At 39.8% G+C, this 19,381-nt stretch overlaps 1 pseudogene; it reads right to left on the bottom strand.

Annotated features, from left to right (window-relative positions):
* The window catches only part of LOC107608200, a 46,863-nt pseudogene extending 35,078 nt beyond the window's left edge, over positions 1-11,785 (bottom strand).

Raw genomic sequence — 19,381 nt, 5'->3', positions numbered from 1 at the left:
ACCTGACTTGATTTTTGAAGACTTAGAACGTATTTTCCCTCGCTTTAGTAGTTTAGAGGGACTAGGTGAGTATAGAGTCTAGGCTAGCCTGGGCACCAGCTTAGGCACTTCTTGAATAGGTCAGGGCCTAGGATGTTTTATGTATATATAAGTATATAGTTATTATCTAGCTATATCTAGGGGTGTTCTAACTAAAAGTCTATACTTACATAAAAGTTGGATCACTGAATGTTGTTGACTGCTTGTGATGTATTTATGTGTGGTTGTTTATAACTGTTTTATCTGTTATCAGTTGTGAATTGATTATGAATGATTCCGTCTATTAATCCAAATGTTTTCAAAAAAAAAATATATATACCCCGCAAATTAACTACATTTTTAACAACGAATCAGGCTCATATGATAAATAATAGATAATAATTAGGAAGACAAATTGGTAGCACTCAGTTTCCGGTATGATCTAGACATACTAAAAATTGGGTCGTTACAATTTGGTATCAGAGAAGTTCGTTCCTAATAGAGTCTGGGGAGTGGACTGACTATACTTCATTGCATACTCTGCTTGTGTGTCTCATGCTGTTAGGGTTTCTTCAAGATACATTTGGCATGAATGTCTATGAGTGCTCATTTTAGGAATGTCCGTGCCTAACTTGAGATATTAAGACTGATCACCTTAATATTGATTGTTTGGTGCGGATAAGACCTCAATGACTATGAATAGGCATGGTTTAATCGAGTTCCGAACGACAAATTCGTGTGAGGCACAACTATTCTTATAGCTGTTAAGTTGGCAGTTTTGATTCTGATTTTCGTAAACAGTCTCTGTTTGACGAACCGGAGTCGATTCATGAGAGGAGAGAGATAATAGTATAATTTTATCATTATATTAGTATTAGAAAATGCTTGAATGATATTATAAGATTACCTGGTCTGTTTTAGTTAAAAACAGAAAAATCGGTTTAACCGGGTTTACGGTTTACTGGTGCAGCTTAGCACCAGCACTCTCTGATGACTTTAGCAATGATAAGGCCTCATCATACATGTTCTATTCTCATAATAAATATGTTACTAGTGTCATTTATGCTAGTAGCTCAGAAAATAATTTTTAAAGATGTTTTTACGAGTGTTCCGATACATCTAGTTTTAGTAGTTATACACCTGAGATATTTTAATATTATTTTAACCCACCTCCAAGCCAACCAATCACAACTCACCTTACACCCCCAAGAACTCCAAGGTTGTCTCATTTCATCATTTTGGTCGAAAATAACAAGAGAGAAAAGAGAGAAACTTTCATGAACACTTAATCTTCAAAGCTTGATTTCTTCTGAACTAAAACTCAAATCAAAACTCCGATTTCACCAAAATGATCCTCTCTTCTTCCTCTACATAACCATGTGACTTATCAAGACTGGAAATAAGGTGAGATGGCTGTCTCCCTCCCTCTTCAATTTGGTTTTCAAGGAAACATGCTTAAACAAGTGTTTTCTTGATGTTCTTCCTTAGATCTCTTGCTTAGCTTGACTTGTGGGCCAAAGATCTTTGATTTCCTGCACATTTAAGGTAAGGATAACCTTCCTAAGATGCTTCTGAAGTTCGTTTAGTTGATGGTTTAGAGTTTTAAAGTTGTTCTTGATGTGTTTTAGGAGGAAAAAGTACTTTAAGAACACTTCAAAGAGTAACCAGATTTGGAGCAGCAAATCAAGGTAGGGATTGACGAATTAAATCTTGATTGATTGTGTTTGAGTTGTGTGATTATGATATGGTTTGGCTGCGCTTGAAATTGATTGTTTGTATGAGTAATTCTTGTTGAAATTTTGGTGAAAATTTGATGAAATTCAAGCTATGAATGTGCGTTCTTATGGCTGCTGGAAAATGAAACCCTAGAGCTTAAATTGGGGTTCAATTTGTGTTAAAATCATGTAGAAAATATGGGGTTTTAGTGGCTGAGAGTTTATTTTGAATTTTGGTAAAAATCGGTTCCTGAAAAGACTGAAAAACGGGTGAAAACAGAGAAAGAATCTGAAGAATTTACGAAGAACACGAAGAACACTTTGAGTGTGGTGAAGAACATTGAAGAACACCTTTTAGATCTTAAAACTTAAAAGGTTGTAATTATTTTGGTGTTTGAGGGGTTATTTGGTAATTTCTGAAAGTTAGGGTGGTTAAAGTAGAAATATTAAAAGTTACCGGTGGTAAAAAGTGAATTTTAAAGGTTAAAAGTTAAAGTGGGGTAATTTTCGAAAATATATTAATAAAATAATAAATAATAATAAAATATTAAATAATAATATTTAATTAAAAATAATATTTTAATAAAATAATAAAATTATGCAAAAAAGACAGTTTTCTGTAAAAGCTTTAGAAAGATAACTTTAAGTGCAGAATCTCATAATTACCTTCATAAAACACTTAGGAAGTGGTAATAACATGTTAGTGAGGCAAAGATAAAAGAAAGATAAAAAGTTGAACAAAAAATAAAAGTCGAAGAAAAAGTCTGTAAAGTTTTAATAAGAGAAAATCAGACAGAGATTAGTGAACGAACTAGGGCAACATAGTTAGTCATGGAATTGCGACTAGGGTTAGGTATTATATAAAAAGTTAGACTGTTTCAGTATAGATTTAATGAACCTATACTTGGGACAGACTAACTATTCATACCGAAATTTACATAAGCTTTAAATACATACGTTAAATAGAAAAATCAGAGCAGAGTAGAGAAACACAGAGAACAGAGTAATCAGAGAAAAGTAAAGAGATACAGAGAAAAGAGTAACCAGAGTAGAATAAAGGGATACAGAGAAGAGAGTAATCTGATAAAGAGAAATTGTTTGAGTTAAGATGTTGTAAAAGTAAAAGATGTAAAGTTTGTACAGTTTGATTGAACAGAGAAAGAAAGAGGTACTGCATAAGAATGTGAAAATGATGATGAATAATGAGAATGATGATGAATGATGATAATGAGAAAGATTATGTAATGATCTGCTGCGTGAAGGCAGTCAGATAGATAGTGATACGACCACAGAACGTTTTCCAGTGTTACACAGCTATTGAGAGCTGTACCTGCAACTGATAACCTGGGATCACTTGCAGAGGATATTAATTCATACACAGCTAGAATGCCGCACCTGTATGGCAAGGATTGCTTACAGAGAATATGATTTCATACACGGCTGGAATACCGCCACCTGTAAGGCAGAGTTTGCTTACAGAGGATATGACGCATACGTCGGTTAGTGAGAACTGTACCTATGCTGACTGGAAAACCATACCCGTTTCAGCTGCTTCGGGTTACGTTGGGAGCGGGTAGAAAACGACAGATGAGCTCATTACCTGCGCTAGGGCTAGACATGCATCATACTTGGTTGCGCATTTCCTTTGTTATGATTGTGGTATGAATATATACTTTCCTTGTTTGTATTCCATTCTCTGCGCTCGTGTTATTTTCTTGTATTCTTCTTTTTGTATTCTGCTATCTATTTTCTCTATCTTCTCTACTTATCTGTGTTTTCTAATTACTGCTTCTTTGTATTCTGCTAATAGCCTGCTAAACAACATAGAATTAATGAACTTAACTAATAACCCCGGCCCTACTAAGAACTCCCCAGTTCTTACCCCTTCTCTCTCCCTTCTCCTTTCAGATGGAAGCATGAGTTCCCTTTCGTAATTCGTTGACGATCGTATGCAAAAAAAAGATTCCGCTCTAGGTAGTCTTCTGAGTCTAGAGTGAACTCCGTTTCTGTTTATATGTATATACTGTGAGACCAGCCAACGTCTGCACCCCGTTCGTATGCACACCTTAGCCTAAATCCTGTGTACGAGACTCTTGTTGTATGGCTACTTGATGAAGTACCAGAGAGACGTTATATGACAATGTCTGACCATGCAAAAGAGTAGTAGATGATGATCTACCTTTTGCTGATGTTCCACCTGACTTGATTTTTGAAGACTTAGAACGTACTTTCCCTCGCTTTAGTAGTTTAGAGGGACTAGGTGAGTATAGAGTCTAGGCTAGCCTGGGCACCAGCTTAGGGACTTCTTGAACAGGTCAGGGCCTAGGATGTTGTATCTATATATATGTATACAGTTATTATCTAGCTATATCTAGGGGTGTTCTAACTAAAAGTCTATACTTACATAAAAGTTGGATCACTGAATGTTGTTGACTACTTGTGATGTATTTATGTGTGGTTGTTTATAACTGTTTTATCTGTTATCAGTTGTGAATTGATTATGAATGATTCCGTCTATTAATCCAAATGTTTTCAAAATATATATATATATATATACCCCACAAATTAACTACATTTTTAACAACGAATCAGGCTGATATGATAAATAATAGATAATAATTAGGAAGACAAATTGGTAGCACTCAGTTTCCGGTATGATCTAGACATACTGAAAATTGGGTCGTTACAGGCGTGGCACGCCAAGGCCAGGCATGGCACACCAACTATACATTCCAGAGAGCATTCTTGAAGACCCACAAGGGGCGTGGCAAGCCAGGCTGGGCGTGGCACGCCAACCCTATCATCTACAGGGGGGTGGCATGCCAGATTGAAGGCATGACACACCCGTTCAACTAAGCAGAGGAGAGTGGAAGTTTCAACACAATGGGCGTGCCACTAGATGTTTGAGGCATGGCACACGAACCTTGTTCATATTCTAGTCGTGCCACTTGAGATTGAAGGCATGGCACGCCAGCACAAACCTCCAAGGAAGAAGATCAATGGGCGTGCCACTTTGGATTTTAGGTGTGGCACGCCAAGGCAATATGAACAGGGGCGTGCCACTTGATGACTAGGGCATGGCATGCCAAACTTGCTCGCATGAGGGGCATGCCACTTGAATACGGGGCGTCGCACGCCAGTTCACTGGACTAGAGAAGGTTGATCTTGCATTAATAAGGGCGTGGCACCTGAGCGTGGCACGCCAATTCAACTCTCCAGAGAAGACAATGAAGGCCTTATTGAGGGTGTGGCACGCCACTGCTGGGTGTGGCATGCCAAATATATTTTCTAGAGGAGAAGGCTGAAGAGTCCATTAAGGGCGTGGCACGCCAGTTCTGGGCGTGCCACGCTAGTTCAAGTTTCCAGATAGGAAGAAGGGAGAAGTCACAATGGGCGTGCCACTTGAGCTCGAAGGCGTGGCACGCCAAGCTAGCTAAACAAAGGAGGCGTGCCAGTTGGAAGCTAGGCATGGCACGCCAAGCCAAGCTGAGAAGCTGGGCGCGGCACGCCGCTCACACGTCAGGCACATAGTTCATTTTAATGAGTTTTTCTTTTATTTTCAATTGTAATTTTCTTTTCCTTTTTGTATTTTTCATTTTCTAGTTATAGGAGTAGTATAAATACCTCCTGGAAGTACTGAAAAAGGGGATGGTTGATCAGTTGATTAGTGGGATTGGCTAGTGGTAGTTTTACTTCACTTCATCTTCTTCCATCTCTTGTACTTTTCTCCAAGCTATAAGTAGCTAAACTCCCTCTCATTGGGAGAGGGAGCTCTATTGTACTTGATGCATTAATGATAGTGAATTTCTTCTTCTCTTCGTCTTCTCTTTGATTTGCTTGAAGGAATTTTGTTTATCAAGTCTAGTGTTCAATCATCTTGGAAAAGAGGTTGAATGCAATTTGGGTTTCATGGGAACCTTGGAAAAGGAAACATGGAACCATGCTTGAAATCCCTTCTCACACTTGAGTAGATCTGGGTTTTGGGATTGGATACGGTGACATGAAATCCACCCACCATTTGGATCTATGAGGATGTGTGGTATAATCAGGGACTAAGCTTATCTCTCTTCATGAGCAATTAGACCAAGGAATTGGCTGATTATCAAGATTTGAGATATTGAAACACCAAGTAATTGGGGTTCAATCAATCATGATTGCCAAGAGGACAATGAGTTGTGTGATTGAAGAAGAGATGATCTAGATTTGATCCAAAGAGAGCAACATCTCCTAATCCTAATGAATTTCCCCTATTCTTATCTTTCCTATTCTTTATAGCTTTCCTTACTTTCTGCCATTATCCATTCCCCATTTACAATTCAGTCATTTATGTACCAGCACTTTAAATTCTTGTCATTTAATTTTCTGCACTTTATAGCTTTCCTTTATCTTTAAGTCATTTACATTTCTGCTATTTAGAATTCTGCACTCAACAATTCTTATCAATTAGCTTGACTAATTCACCCATTAATTAAAGTTGCCCAATCTATCAATCTCTGTGGGATTCGACCTCACTCTACTGTGAGTTATTACTTGATGACAATTTGGTATACTTGCCAAAGATGGATTCATTATAATTGATATAGTGAATTTGTACACCATCATGCCGCCAAGAAACGCCGCTGCCGCCGCTAAGATCCACTGTCGGTATCCACTGTCGGTAATGGTTTTAAGTTGGTTTTTGTTTCCTTTGAGTTTCTGGGAGCTTTATCATCACTGCATGTTTGTTACAGTTGCGATCGCCAGAGTTCTGGTCGCCGCTGTCTCTTGGGCTGGCTACTGGGGCTGCTGCCAAACCGGTTCAGTGATCGCCGCTATTTTGTTTTCTTATTACAATAAGTATTTATGTTTCGGAAATTCCTGCGTTAGTATTCTGTTATGGTTAGTTATAAACTCTGAGGTTCTTGTAACATAGGGTCGTGTTCTGAGCATTGCATGTCACTTTTAAGTTGCTATGATTACTGCGAAAGTGATCAGGGGCTGAGGTTTTGGTTGCTGTTGGTTTCAGGCTGAGAGAAAAGAGTTCTGTTGACGCGGTTGGGTTATGGTTTTGAATTGTCGAGGTAGGGGCTTTTCTAAATGCTTATTTATTTAAAATTTGAATTTTTATAAATAGATATGATGTGCAAAATGCATTTCTGGTGATTATGTAAGTTTTATGAATTGTCTGATTTGTTTTGGTTGAATATAGTTGTCTGTTTGATTGAAATATGGTCTGATTTTGTTAAATTGGAAATTTTTAAATAGTCTGATTTGAAATTATTTTAATATTTGAAAGTCTGAGTTTTGTTTTATTGGAAACTGATTTGGTCTTGAACCCGTTGGAAAGGGTTGATGATTGGTTTGGTTGGGACCCGAAAAGGGTGGCAAAGTCCAAGTTTTAGGGGAGATGCTGCCGAAATTTCTATAAAATCCGAGTCTTTGTTGAAATGTTATTTGAGGAGTTCTAGTGGATTTAAAAAAGAACTTGAATTTCAATCAATGATAAACCCTGATTTCGTGATTTATCTTGTGCTTATTTTGGGGGATTTTGTCACCTTTTCTCACATTTATTCAATGAAATAGCATGGTTTTGTAATTCTCCCTTGAATTTTGCTTAAGTATAAAACATGCTTTTTAGGCCCTAAATTGGTGATTTTAATTCACTTTATTTCCATTTGATGCCTTGATGTGTTTGATGAGTGAATTCAGGTCCATAAGGCAAGTATTGGATGGAAGAAATGAGGAGAAAAGCATACAAAAAGGGAGAATGCATGAAGAAACAAAGATTGGGGATGCACCAAAGGACGCGCACACGCACTAGGCGTGCACGCGCAAAAGCAGTTTCACCTATAGACGCGCACGCGTACACGCCGCATCTGCGCGGGTTGAGAATTTTCCAAGCGACGCGCACGCGCACATGGCGCGCACGCGCCGATACGCTCACGTGGCCCACTTGAAGGCAAAATGCTGGGGGTGATTTCTGAGCTGCCCAGGCCCAAATCCAACTTGTTTCTGAGTGTATTTCATGCAGAATTGAAGTCCAAGCAAGAAGAGAGCAATTAGTTTAGCCAACATGAGCCTTTAGTTAGTTTTCTAGAGAGAGAAGCTCCCTCTTCTCTCTAGAATTAGGTTAGGATTAGGTTAGACTATTTTAATTTCATGTTTGATTACTTGATCTCATCTTGTTTCTTTGATAATTTCCCATCTCTACATCTTGACTCTCTTAGTTTTTATGTTAATTTCTCATTTTGCTCTCTTTTGTGATGATGATTCATGTTGGATTTGTTTACATTTAATGCAATTTTGATGTTGATGTTTCTTTGATTGATGAATTGAGTTGTGATCTCCCTTTCTTGCAATTAATAGTGGTAAATTTTAGTAGCCTTGCAATTTATGATGTTGACTTTTATTGCATTCTAAGTGTTTGATGAATTGCTCTCTTTAGTTTTTGAGTAGTTTTGTCAACTTTTGGCCTAAGCAAAGGGACTTGAGTGATCTTGAGTTTTTTGTAATGGGTTTCGTGATTTGAGAACCCTGGATGATCAATTTGAAGCCCATTGACGCTAACCCACTACTAAGCCAATTAGTAGGTAGGTTAGGACTTAGGGGTGGATGTGATCAAGCCTGTTTGACATACTTCAAGTCTAGGAGTAAATGTTACGTACTTAAGGCTTCGAGAAGTAGACTTAATGGGTTGGTCTCTCATAATTATCAATAATTAGTTTGTTAACTAGGATGGTGATCTCAAGTACCCAAGTCTTAGCCAAGAGTTCTGTATTTTGCTTTCTTTACTTACTTAATCAGTTTACTTTCTTGTCATCTCATAAACAAACCCCCCTCCCCTCCCACCCCCCATTTTTCTACCCCATCATAGCCAATACGCATGCATTACATTGTTTCTTAGGGAGACGACCCGGAGTCCAAATACTCTGGTTAAAAATTCATTGGGGTTTGTTACTTGTGACAACCTAAATTTTTGTATGAAAGGACTATTGTTTGGTTTAGAAACTATACTTTACAATGAGAATTCATTAGTGGAATTCTAGACCACACAAAAGTCGCGTTCATCAAAATGGCACCGTTGCCGGGGATCCAACGGTGTTATGTTATTGGCTATTGTATATATTGTGAATAGCTTGAACTTTGGTTTGTTTACCAGTTTTCTACTAGTTAGGATTTTATTTTCTTTATTTTTTTATTGCCCTTTGTTTTTATTTTCTCTTTCATTATTAATTCTCATCTTTTTGGCTATGAGTGTAGTTTAAACTATGTTGTAGGAAATGGAAGCTCTAATGAGGATATGCATCAGGGATTTGAGAATCAAGGATGGGAGGAACCTCAAGCTTATGAACAACCTTCATGGCAACAACCTCCTACGAACTCTTATGGGTATAATTCTAATCCTAATGTATACCAGTCCAATGTGTGTGATGACCCTTATTGTGGTTGTCAACCACAATCATCATATGCATGTGACCCCATTCCTCAATATAGCCACACATCATACTCACAAGCCTCACACCACCATTCCACTCTACATGACCATAACTCATACACACCACATCAACCACCATTCGAATCATATATAGAACAACCATCATCCCAATACCGATATTCCCAAGAGCCACAATTTCCACATATACCACCTCAAGAACTCCACCAATATGAACCACCTTCCGAGTACAACAATCTTTCCTTAACCGATGAATTCTCTCTCCCACCACCACCCCCGACAAAGCCTTCATGTTAGAACTGAGAGACCTTGAATCTCGCATCTTAAGGCGGCAAGAGGAGGATGAAACTAAGTTTAAGGAGCTAAGAGCAAAGATAGCTAGCATGGTAGAAGCCGTAAATCGCCTAACATCTCACCTAAGTTTATGCACCTTAAGTACGCCCATTGTTAAATGTGGAGAAACAATCAAGGAGCTTAGTGAGGATATGAACTTGAAACTCCATGGTGAGGAAGGAGAATTGAAGCAAGAAGGACAACAAGAGGAGAAGATAGAGATTAGCGAACAAAAGGAAGTAGTGGATACGTTGAGCACATAAAGGAGTCCTGAATTGAAGAAACCTTTTCCAAGAAGTTTGGAGGAGATGTTGAAGAGAAGAGTAACGTTGCGGAAGTAAGCAAAGAGTTGAAGGAAATTGATCAAGAAGTAGGTTCCATCACTAGTGATTTTTTGCCCATGTTGATCAATCCCCTTGACAATCTTATTGAACCCTTCCCTAGTGGATTAGAAAGCAAGGTTGAGGAAGACTTGAAACCTCCAAGGCCTACTGAGGATGAAGAACTGGGAGAAGTATTCCATGCAACAAGCGCTTCTATCTATGATGATTCCGAATCAACATATGATCCTTTCGAGTTTGAAGAGTCCTTCCCCAATTTGACTAGACTTGATGATGAAGTAGATTTCACTATACCTCCTATCTATGATGAGAGTGATGGGGAAGAAGAGTGTGATCTTGAGGAAGCTTGGCATGAGGAGGAACTTAAAGAACCTTGCCAAGTGGTGGAAACCTCTAGAAGAGGATGGACGGGAGTAGAGCATGCTTTATCAAGATCTTTGGGAACTCCTCCACCTAATTCATCATCCAATCCTTCACTTGAGTGGGTAAAACTTCTAACTCTCAACTTTATTATCCCACTTGAGTATGGTTTGCTTGAAACGGATGGCCAACTTAGGGCGTTTTGTGGAATTAAGCGAAAGAGGAGGATGTTTAGTGGTTGGCGTTCTAAATCTAGGCTCATTATGGTGGGAAGCTCGAAATTGAAGAGCATGGATTGGTGTAATGCTCAATTAAATAGGTTTAGGAGAGTAGTTTAGTGCTTCCATGAGAATTCTGCTTTCTTGTCACCCAGACAAAGTCAAGGCAATCAACTAGAAGATGGGTGCGAGGACAAGATATGGGATCCTGGACTATCCTATGATAGTCAATTTCGGGAGCTCACGTCTTGGAGAGGACCTCACCAAAGCTTAATGAAAAAGGTTGGAACTTCTAACAACCGATTGAAGGACAAGCACTCTTGGAGGTTCAAGGATGGATACAAGCATAAGCCACCTTGACAAGAAGCCTCCCAATGTCCAACTTAAGGACTTAAACTAAAAGTGCTTGGTGGGAGACACCCCACCATGGTAAACTCTTTCCATTCTCTTGTAGATATAATGAATGAATGAATTGGGTTCCATTATATATAGTTTCTTTACTTCTTGGTATATTTTTCTTTGCTTACTAAGGTGTTTATACATTCTATGCCTTAATAAGGGATGAATCTTTGAATTGAGTGTTTGCTTGAATTGTAAGTTTTCTCAAGTTGTTTGGAAAAACCCCCTAAGTTTCAAAATGTGCTTAATCTTGCACTTTAGCTAGTTCTAGAGTCTTAGAGAAGGATGGAAAGTTATGAGGTCTTTTGATGCTCATTAAAAAAAAAAGAGAGAGAGAGAAAAACCCAAGCCACGCGCAAGCGTAAATCACGTGCGTGCGTAGGCTGCTCATCTCAACTATCTGGGCCAAGGACTAGAGAGTTGTGCCACTTTTGGGCCAACTCTGTGTCTCAACTCACGCAGACGCACAATGTACGCGTCCGCGCCACTCCCTGTTTCTTCATACACGCGTTGGCGTACTTCGCGCCTTCGCACCCATTCAATAAGCTCATACCATCCACGCAAACACGCACAGTGCGCGCGTGCGTCGATGCGTTTTAGCATCACCCAGGCCAAAGGACCCAAGAGTTGTGCCAACTCTGGGCCTCTTTTGTGCCTCTGGCCCAGCATACTTGTGCGGACGTGCACCGTACGCGTTCGCGCCAACCCCTAATTCTCCCATTTATGCGTAGGCGCGTACGGCGCTTCCGCGCCAACCCTTAATTACCTCCACCCACGCGGACGCGCATGGTGCGCGCACGCGTGGATTCGAATTTTTACTTACCCCAGAGTCGCGAAGCCCTAGCGCATTCGCGCAATAGTCCTCTTCACCTCCAACGTTCCGTTTCTCTCCATCTTCAACCTCTCACCTCTGAGCAACCACCACCGGCTGCCCTCCGGCGAGCGACCCGCAACCATTGCCACCACCATTACCGCCCAACCCCCTCTTCCTCTCTCCCTCTCTTCCACTCAACGCTCTCTATCTCTGCCTTCTCTTATAGCCAGCCTCAGTGCCGCCCCCAAGCACTACCGTGACCACCATTGTCGTCGATGGCGAGCTCTACGGTGACGTCGAACAAACGCACCACTTCATCTTCCCTTCAGTTGCCCCGTTCAGTTTCTGCATTCCAGGTTCCATACCCCCCTATTCTGCATCCTTTTTTACTACTTACTGTTAATTACATTAGTTTAGTTAGATTATCTTAGTTAGTTAGTTTAGTTTGATTTAGGTGGTTAGCGAATCTGGGCTGAGTAGTGGATTTAGGCTTGTTTGAATTTCTGCTGTTATGTGAATTTACTCTGTTTCATTGCTTTGCTTTTGCTGTGTGTTTATCGTGCCTAATGCTATTGCACACTGCTTTGATGCTATTCTGGTGCCATGCTGAAATCCAGTTTATCTGTATATTGTGTGAGGAAGGAATGCTTTCGTAGCATGCTAGTTTGGTTTGAATCGTTTTTGATTAACTGCTGCAAAAATATTGGCTCATTTGTTTAATTCATATGAATTCATACCTAGTGTTTGTGCTTTTGCTTTTCAATGAACTCATATGGAATCTAATTTGACTATTTGAATTTGGAAAATAGCCAATTTACTGCTGAAATGCTGCCGAATTTTTCTTAACCATAGTCCTTGAACTGACTTTATTTGATGGGTGTAGCAACTTCTAGTTGATGATTTCTGTTTAATTAGAATTTTGTTACCTAATTGGTTGTGGAAAATCTTCAGGAACAAGTTTTGGTCTTGCTTATACTCTTTGCTTGTTATGCATGATGATTTGCGTATAGGCATTGAATGGTTTGAATGAATTTTCTAATTGACCATAACTTATGATTTCCTTAAAATTTTGTGCCTCTTTTGCATAGACACACAAGTTTGAATGTTCTAATCTATGTGACCAAATAGTTCATTGTGTTCATACGTAGTCTCATTAAGTCACATAGACCATGAGGTTTCCAATTCATATTTGAACTTGTGACTTGTATGCATTGTTAGGATTCGTGTTAAATGTGCTTGATTTACTTGTTTCTCAAGGTCCTGATTTCACCAACACAAATTCATTTGATACTAGTGATCCTTGCATTGATTGATGGTTTGTTCCATATTATCTGCTTTCTAGCTATATCATATTTCATCATCAATGACTTGTTACATTTCATGATTGTGAACGTACTTACATCCCTGTTTTGTGCATTCCTTTCGAATTGAGTTAGTAACCACCATATCATTAATTTTCAAACTGATTTCTAACTTTAACCTATTTAACCGAGTAACTTCTTTTGGTTTTTAACTTAACTCTTTAGATAATTCTTTTGGATATGGTGCTTCCTAAGCTTAGTGAACAAGTAATGTGCAAGATATGGTTTGAATTCTTGGTTTGAAATTCGGTTTGAATTCTGAATTATGTTTGCTTGCATTCCAAGAAATCTCCTTTCTTTATTCACTTCATGAGTATGCTTTATACCTATTTGGCTATCTGCTTACATTGTGTCATCTCTGTTTTTCAGGATGTCAGATAGAGGAAAAGCTATAGCCACCACTTCCAAAAAGAGGAAGCATTCCAAGACCTCTACCCCCCACCATATGCTAACTATGCCAAGAATCCGCTAAATGAAGAAGACAAAGAAAATCAGTTACTTCCGTCCACTGATTCAATCAAATTCCCCAACCTCTACTGTGAGCTACGCTTTTCCCGTTATACAAAGAAAAATCTGAACAGTGAAAGGGAGCTAAATCTTCCCAATGACGTGAGGCGTGCCATAAACACCTATATTTCGGAGTTGGGATTGGATTTCATTGATAGGGACCTAGGAAGGATTAACATCTCATGGGTTAAGGAGTTTTACTGTAACTTCTTCCGAGTGAACTTGGATTCAATGCACGTAAGGGGTAGAGAGATTATGATCACTGAGGAGGCTATAGGGGATGCACTGCTTTGCAGAGTTGGTACTCCGGACACTTGTGCCTACCAGCAGGCAGAGGTGGCTATCCTCTCCATGACTTTTGACTATGAGGTGCTTAAGCGCGTGATTGCTACACCAGACGCTCCCTGGGTGATGGATTCGAACAACAAGAAGCCTAAGGGGATGCTATCTGCATATCTGTCTAGGGAGGCTAGGACCTGGCAGCAGATATTTGCCCACTACGTCCTGCCTACCACTCACTTCTCAGAAATTCCGATGGATATGCTAATTCTGATTGGGTGTGTCATGGAAGGAAAGAGGTGTACTTCCCCCGGCTGATTACGCATAGCATGTGGAGAGCTCATATCCGCGGCTTGCTATCGTTTTTAAAAACTAAAAACTATGTAGAATGAATGTTGTTTTTGGTTTCCGCATGTTCTCTGGCTCTAGTCTACTTTTTTGAGCCGAAAACTGGGTCAAAACAGGGCCCAAAATCGCCCCCAGCGAATTCTGCAGATTATGCAGATCGCGCACGTCACGCGATCGCGTCATTCCTGCGGACGCGTCATTCGGCGTTTTGCTTTGCCACGCGGGCACGTCGTCCACGCCTCTGCGTCACTTGTGCTATTCCAATCCGTGCGGTCGCGTGAGCCATGCGGCCGCGTCACTGCGATTTCCTCTCTTCCGCGCGGTCGCGTGAGCCATGCGGCCGTGTCACTTCTCGCTGGTCATCTCCTTAATTTCTTGTGTTCCTTCCATTTTTGCAAGCTTCCTTTCCAACCTCCAACTCATTCATGCCCTATAAAGCCTGAAACACTTAACACACAGATCACGGCATCGAATGGAATAAAGGAGAATTAAAATACATAATTAAAAGTCTCTAGGAAGCAAGTTTTCAATCATGTAATAATTTTAGGAAGGAAATATAAATGCATGCTAATCATATGAATAAGTGGGTAAAGATCACGATAAAACCACGCAACTAAACACATTATAAACCATAAAATAGTGGTTTATCAACCTAACCACACTTAAACATTAGCATGTCCTCATGCTTAGTTAAAGGAGATAAAATAAATGAGTAGGAACATGTAAAACTCATGCAATGCAATGCAACCTATATATATAAATGCAAATATATGATTCTTGTCCACTTGATAAATAGTAAATAAGCTCTTCAAAATAATTACAAATCAAATTCCACTAATTCAATTCTCATGCAGTAAGAACAGATAAAAATGCAAGAAGATAGCTCATGAAAGAAGGGAACATAGAATTTCAAGCATTGAACCCTCACTGATGATGTATGTACACTCTAGTCTCTCTAGTGTATAGGGTGATCACTCTATCCTTCTCTAATCATGCTCTCTAATTTTTGTTCTTCTCCTAACCAATCAACAACATTTAATACACCAATGCAAACATCATGAGGTCTTTTCAAGGTTGTAATGGGGCCAAGGTAAGGGTAAGGATACATATATGGCTAAGTAAGCTTATAAATTGAATCTTTAATTAACCCAAGCTTTAACATAACCTATATATATATATTCTTTATAACTTTAGAATTCATACCTAGCTACCTAGAATTTCCCTTTCACATTCCATACTCATGTATCAACTTTTATTTTAATTTTATCATACATGCATTGACCTTTGAATTCTTAACTTAACATTGGGGTAATTTTGTCCCCTTATTTATTTATTGAATATTTTTGATATTTTTTTTCTATAAGCATAAAAATAAACAGAGCTTATCAATTCACATAGATTTTTAATTCTTATAGTCTCACATAAGTAGGTATCCAAATTTCCATTATATTATCCTGACACATTCCCTTATTATCTTTTGTTTCCATAATTTCCCATACTTAATTAGCACACACAATTCTATCTTAAGCTAACCAAAGATTCAGTTTGGAATATATAATTGTTTTTCCACTTAAGGCTAGTAATGTGGTAAAATATAGAACAAATGGGATTTAAAGGCTCAAAGTGGCTAACAAAGGTAAGTGAAAGGGTAGGCTTAATTTGGATAAGTGAGCTAAACAATTAATGGCTTCAATCATATGCAAACATATAAATATAATAAATATTGGACATATAGGATGAAACAAAATATAGATTACAATCATAGAGAAGTAAACACACAAGAATAAAATAATTATGGTTAAATAATGTAATCATGCATAAAGGCTCAAATCTCACAGGTTGTGTGTTCTTTAGCTCAAAAATCATGTTCCAAATACAACTTCAAGAAAATTTAACATAAAAATTTTAATTAAAGTTAGTGAAATTTTGTTCCAAAAATAGAGTCTTAGAAGAAACTTATTGTCTTTTCAATCAAGTAAAACATGCATGCAACTAATCTATTCCTATGCAATTTATCCTATTCTATAAAAGAAAAACTAACTAAATATCCTAATTTATTGGTGTTTAGGGAAGAGAAATTACCTCCGAGAGTCAGGTACTGACTGACCTCCCCACACTTAAGGCTTTGCACCGTCCTCGGTGCCATCTGTCAGGAACAGGGGTGGGCTGGTAGCAGTATCTCCACAGTCGGGACCATCATGGCTCCCTGTGCTGGTAAAGGAAGTGGAGTCCGGAGTGTCTGAGTCCTTGAATTTTCCCATGATCAGCTCCTTGAGGTAAGTAAATCGGCGCTTGTTACGGCACTCTCTCATCTTAGCTTTGTGTTCCTACCGATCCAACCTTTCGAGTATCTGATGGAGCAGTTGGTCTGTGGTAGGTGCTTGTGGTACTGAAGGAGGAATGTCTGCAGCCGGTTCAATAGGCTGGCTTGTAGTGGCTGCTGAGAGTCTGATATATTTCCCATTAGGGACATATTGATCATCCTGTGGAAGCATGGCTTTGGTGTTCCCAGCTCTGAAGGAGACTCTGGCTGCGGAGACGAGATCTGAGACCAAGGTAGAAAAAGGTAAGTTGCCCGTAATTTGTACGTGTCCCATGGCATTCCGGATGTGTCTTGGTAGGTTCAGAGGTTGGTCAGTAAGGATGCACCATAGTAGAACGGCCATGTCCGCAGTGAAGGAGGACTCGTGAGTGCTCAGAAAAACGTAATGGGACATGATCTGTGCCCATACGCGAGCCTCCAAGGTAAGTGCTGAAGCTGAGATTCCCTTAGGGTGGGTACGATGGTATCCGTAGATCCATCAGCTGCCAGGTAGTGCGATAACTCTGAGAATGGCGTCCCAGTCAAATTGGTACATCTGGCGCTTGAGTGCGGCTTTTTGAAAGGCATCCAAACCTTCTGGAATAGGAAGAAGACCTAGAGCTCTTTGAATGGCCTCTTCTGTAATAGGGACCTGCTTCTGACGAACAAAGACAGACTGCAGGGTTGGCAGGTGGAAGTTGGAGTAGAACTCGACTACCCAAGAAAGATTGACCTGCCTCGGCTGTCTCTGTAGGAAACCCCATTGTCTTTGTGCAATTTGTGGCTCAACAAAGGTAGCAATATGGTTTGGGAGGAGAAGAAGGTATTCGTTGTTGTAGCTCCTTTATGCCAAGATGGGGAACATCTGCTCACAGTAGCGATTGGGAAATCGCGCAGTATCCTTTGCTGGGAAGGCTTTTTCTTTATCATCAACCTTTATAATCCTCTTAAGTCTCTTTGTTGAGGGCTTTACCGCAGTTGAAGAGGGTTCTGCCACTAGTGCTCTTTTTGTTCCTCTTCTTGCTGTTGATTTGGGAGTAGCTTTCTCTTTTCCTTTCTTGGTGGCCATTCTGAAAAAGGGAAGAGAAAGTAAATTAAATTCAAAGAGATAGAGCAAGGAAGAGAACGGAAAAGGATGGTTATGAATGCACATTTAAAGGTAAATGATGTTAACTCATGGTCATGACTATATGTGAAAAGTCATTAATGGAAAATAGTTAGTGCATATGACGACAAGTGAATGCAAGGTGTTTATTGACATGCTGGCAAAGGCATGAGTAGCATAGATCAAGCATCACTTGTAATAAATCATCACATTTGTATTGACAATTATTTTTAACGAATAAAATATAAAAGGGGTTTTGTGAAAAATGGGCATTTAATAGTAGAATAGAATAACGTAGAAAAGTGCATAATGCCATATGGGCTTTTTCACAAACACATAGCATGCATGGTGGAATAATGTATGGAAAGTATGAAATTGAACATGCAAGCAACCCTTTAAAAAGTAATATATAATTGCCAAACAAATTTAGAACAATCCACAAGCATATAATGAGAAATAATGACTCAAATAAATTTCTAACACCAAGTAAAAAGGAAAAAAAAGAAAAAGAAAATATGAATAATGAAAGTAAAAAGAAAAGAAAAGAAGATAGCATATAAAAATAAGAAGAAAAATAGAATAGTAAGGAGAGGAGAAGAAAATAAAACCTTGTTAGTGGAGGTGAGAGAGAGAGAGACAGAGAGAGTAGAAAGTGAGAAAGAAGGAAGAAGGTAGAAAGAAGAAAGAAGGAGGGAAAAAGATAAAATAGGATTTGGGGAAAAGAAAAGATAAGAGAAGTGACAAATTATGGAAGCCGTGCGGCGCAAGCGACGCGGCCGCGTGGGGCACACGGTCGCGCGAATTGCGCTTAAACTGATTGACGCGGTCGCGTCGGTCACGCGGTCGCGTCGGTCACGCGGTCGCGTGACCCGTTTTATGCCACTGGCGCGAGGGCATCCTCGCACTCGCACAACTCTCTGTTCAAAGTCATTAATTGCCAAATATTGGGTGACGCGATCACGTGGGGCATGTGATCGCGCGAGTGGTCATGAGAAGGATATGACGCGGTCGCGTCGGTCACGCGGCTGCGTGGAAAGAATTTGTGCGTTCAGCACCAATCCAGCACCACTTTAGCACAACTTTCGGTCGTACACCCTTTTGACGTCGAATTCCAGGGCACGCGGCCGCGTGGGTGACGCAGTCACGTGGGAGGCCAATGTTCCCACTCGACACGGACGCGTCGGCGACGCCGTCGCGTGGGGCAATTTGTGCCATTGGCACGCCTCCAGCCACGCTCTTGCATGACTCTGTTCATTTTATTAATTCCTCCCGTCTCTTGCGACGCGGACGCATCAATGATGCAGTCGCGTCGCGTGAAATTTTTTTTTTTAGATAAAAATAAAAGTATGTAAATGCAGATGCACGAAATGTACTAATAAAGAGAAGAGTTTTTAAATAGAAAAACTAAGAATAAAGAAAAGAACGATCATACCATGGTAGGTTGTCTCCCACCTAGCACTTTGCTTTAACGTCCGTAAGTTGGACGCTCCATTAGCTCAATCTTCGGCTATGTGAGGATCTTCCAAGAGGAAGATCTCGAGCTCCTTGTTTTTCTGCATCCTCTCTCCATGTTATAGCTTTAAACGATGTCCATTAACTTTGATAAGTTCAGAGCTTGAAGGATGGCTTAGGTGATAAACTCCGTATAGTTCGGCCTTCTCTACTCTGTATGGACCTTCCCATCTTGATCTCAACTTACCTGGCATGAGCCTCAGTCGAGATTTGTAAAGGAGGACTAAGTCCCCAAGTTGGAACTCTTTTCTCTTAATGTGCTGATCATGTACAGCCTTCATCTTCTCCTTGTATAGTCTTGAGTTCTCATAAGCTTCTAGGCGAAGGCTTTCCAATT

This window comes from Arachis ipaensis, chromosome B07, assembly GCF_000816755.2.
Source record: "Arachis ipaensis cultivar K30076 chromosome B07, Araip1.1, whole genome shotgun sequence".
Classification (NCBI taxonomy): domain Eukaryota; kingdom Viridiplantae; phylum Streptophyta; class Magnoliopsida; order Fabales; family Fabaceae; genus Arachis; species Arachis ipaensis.
This window is presented reverse-complemented; position numbering and strand designations above follow the sequence as displayed.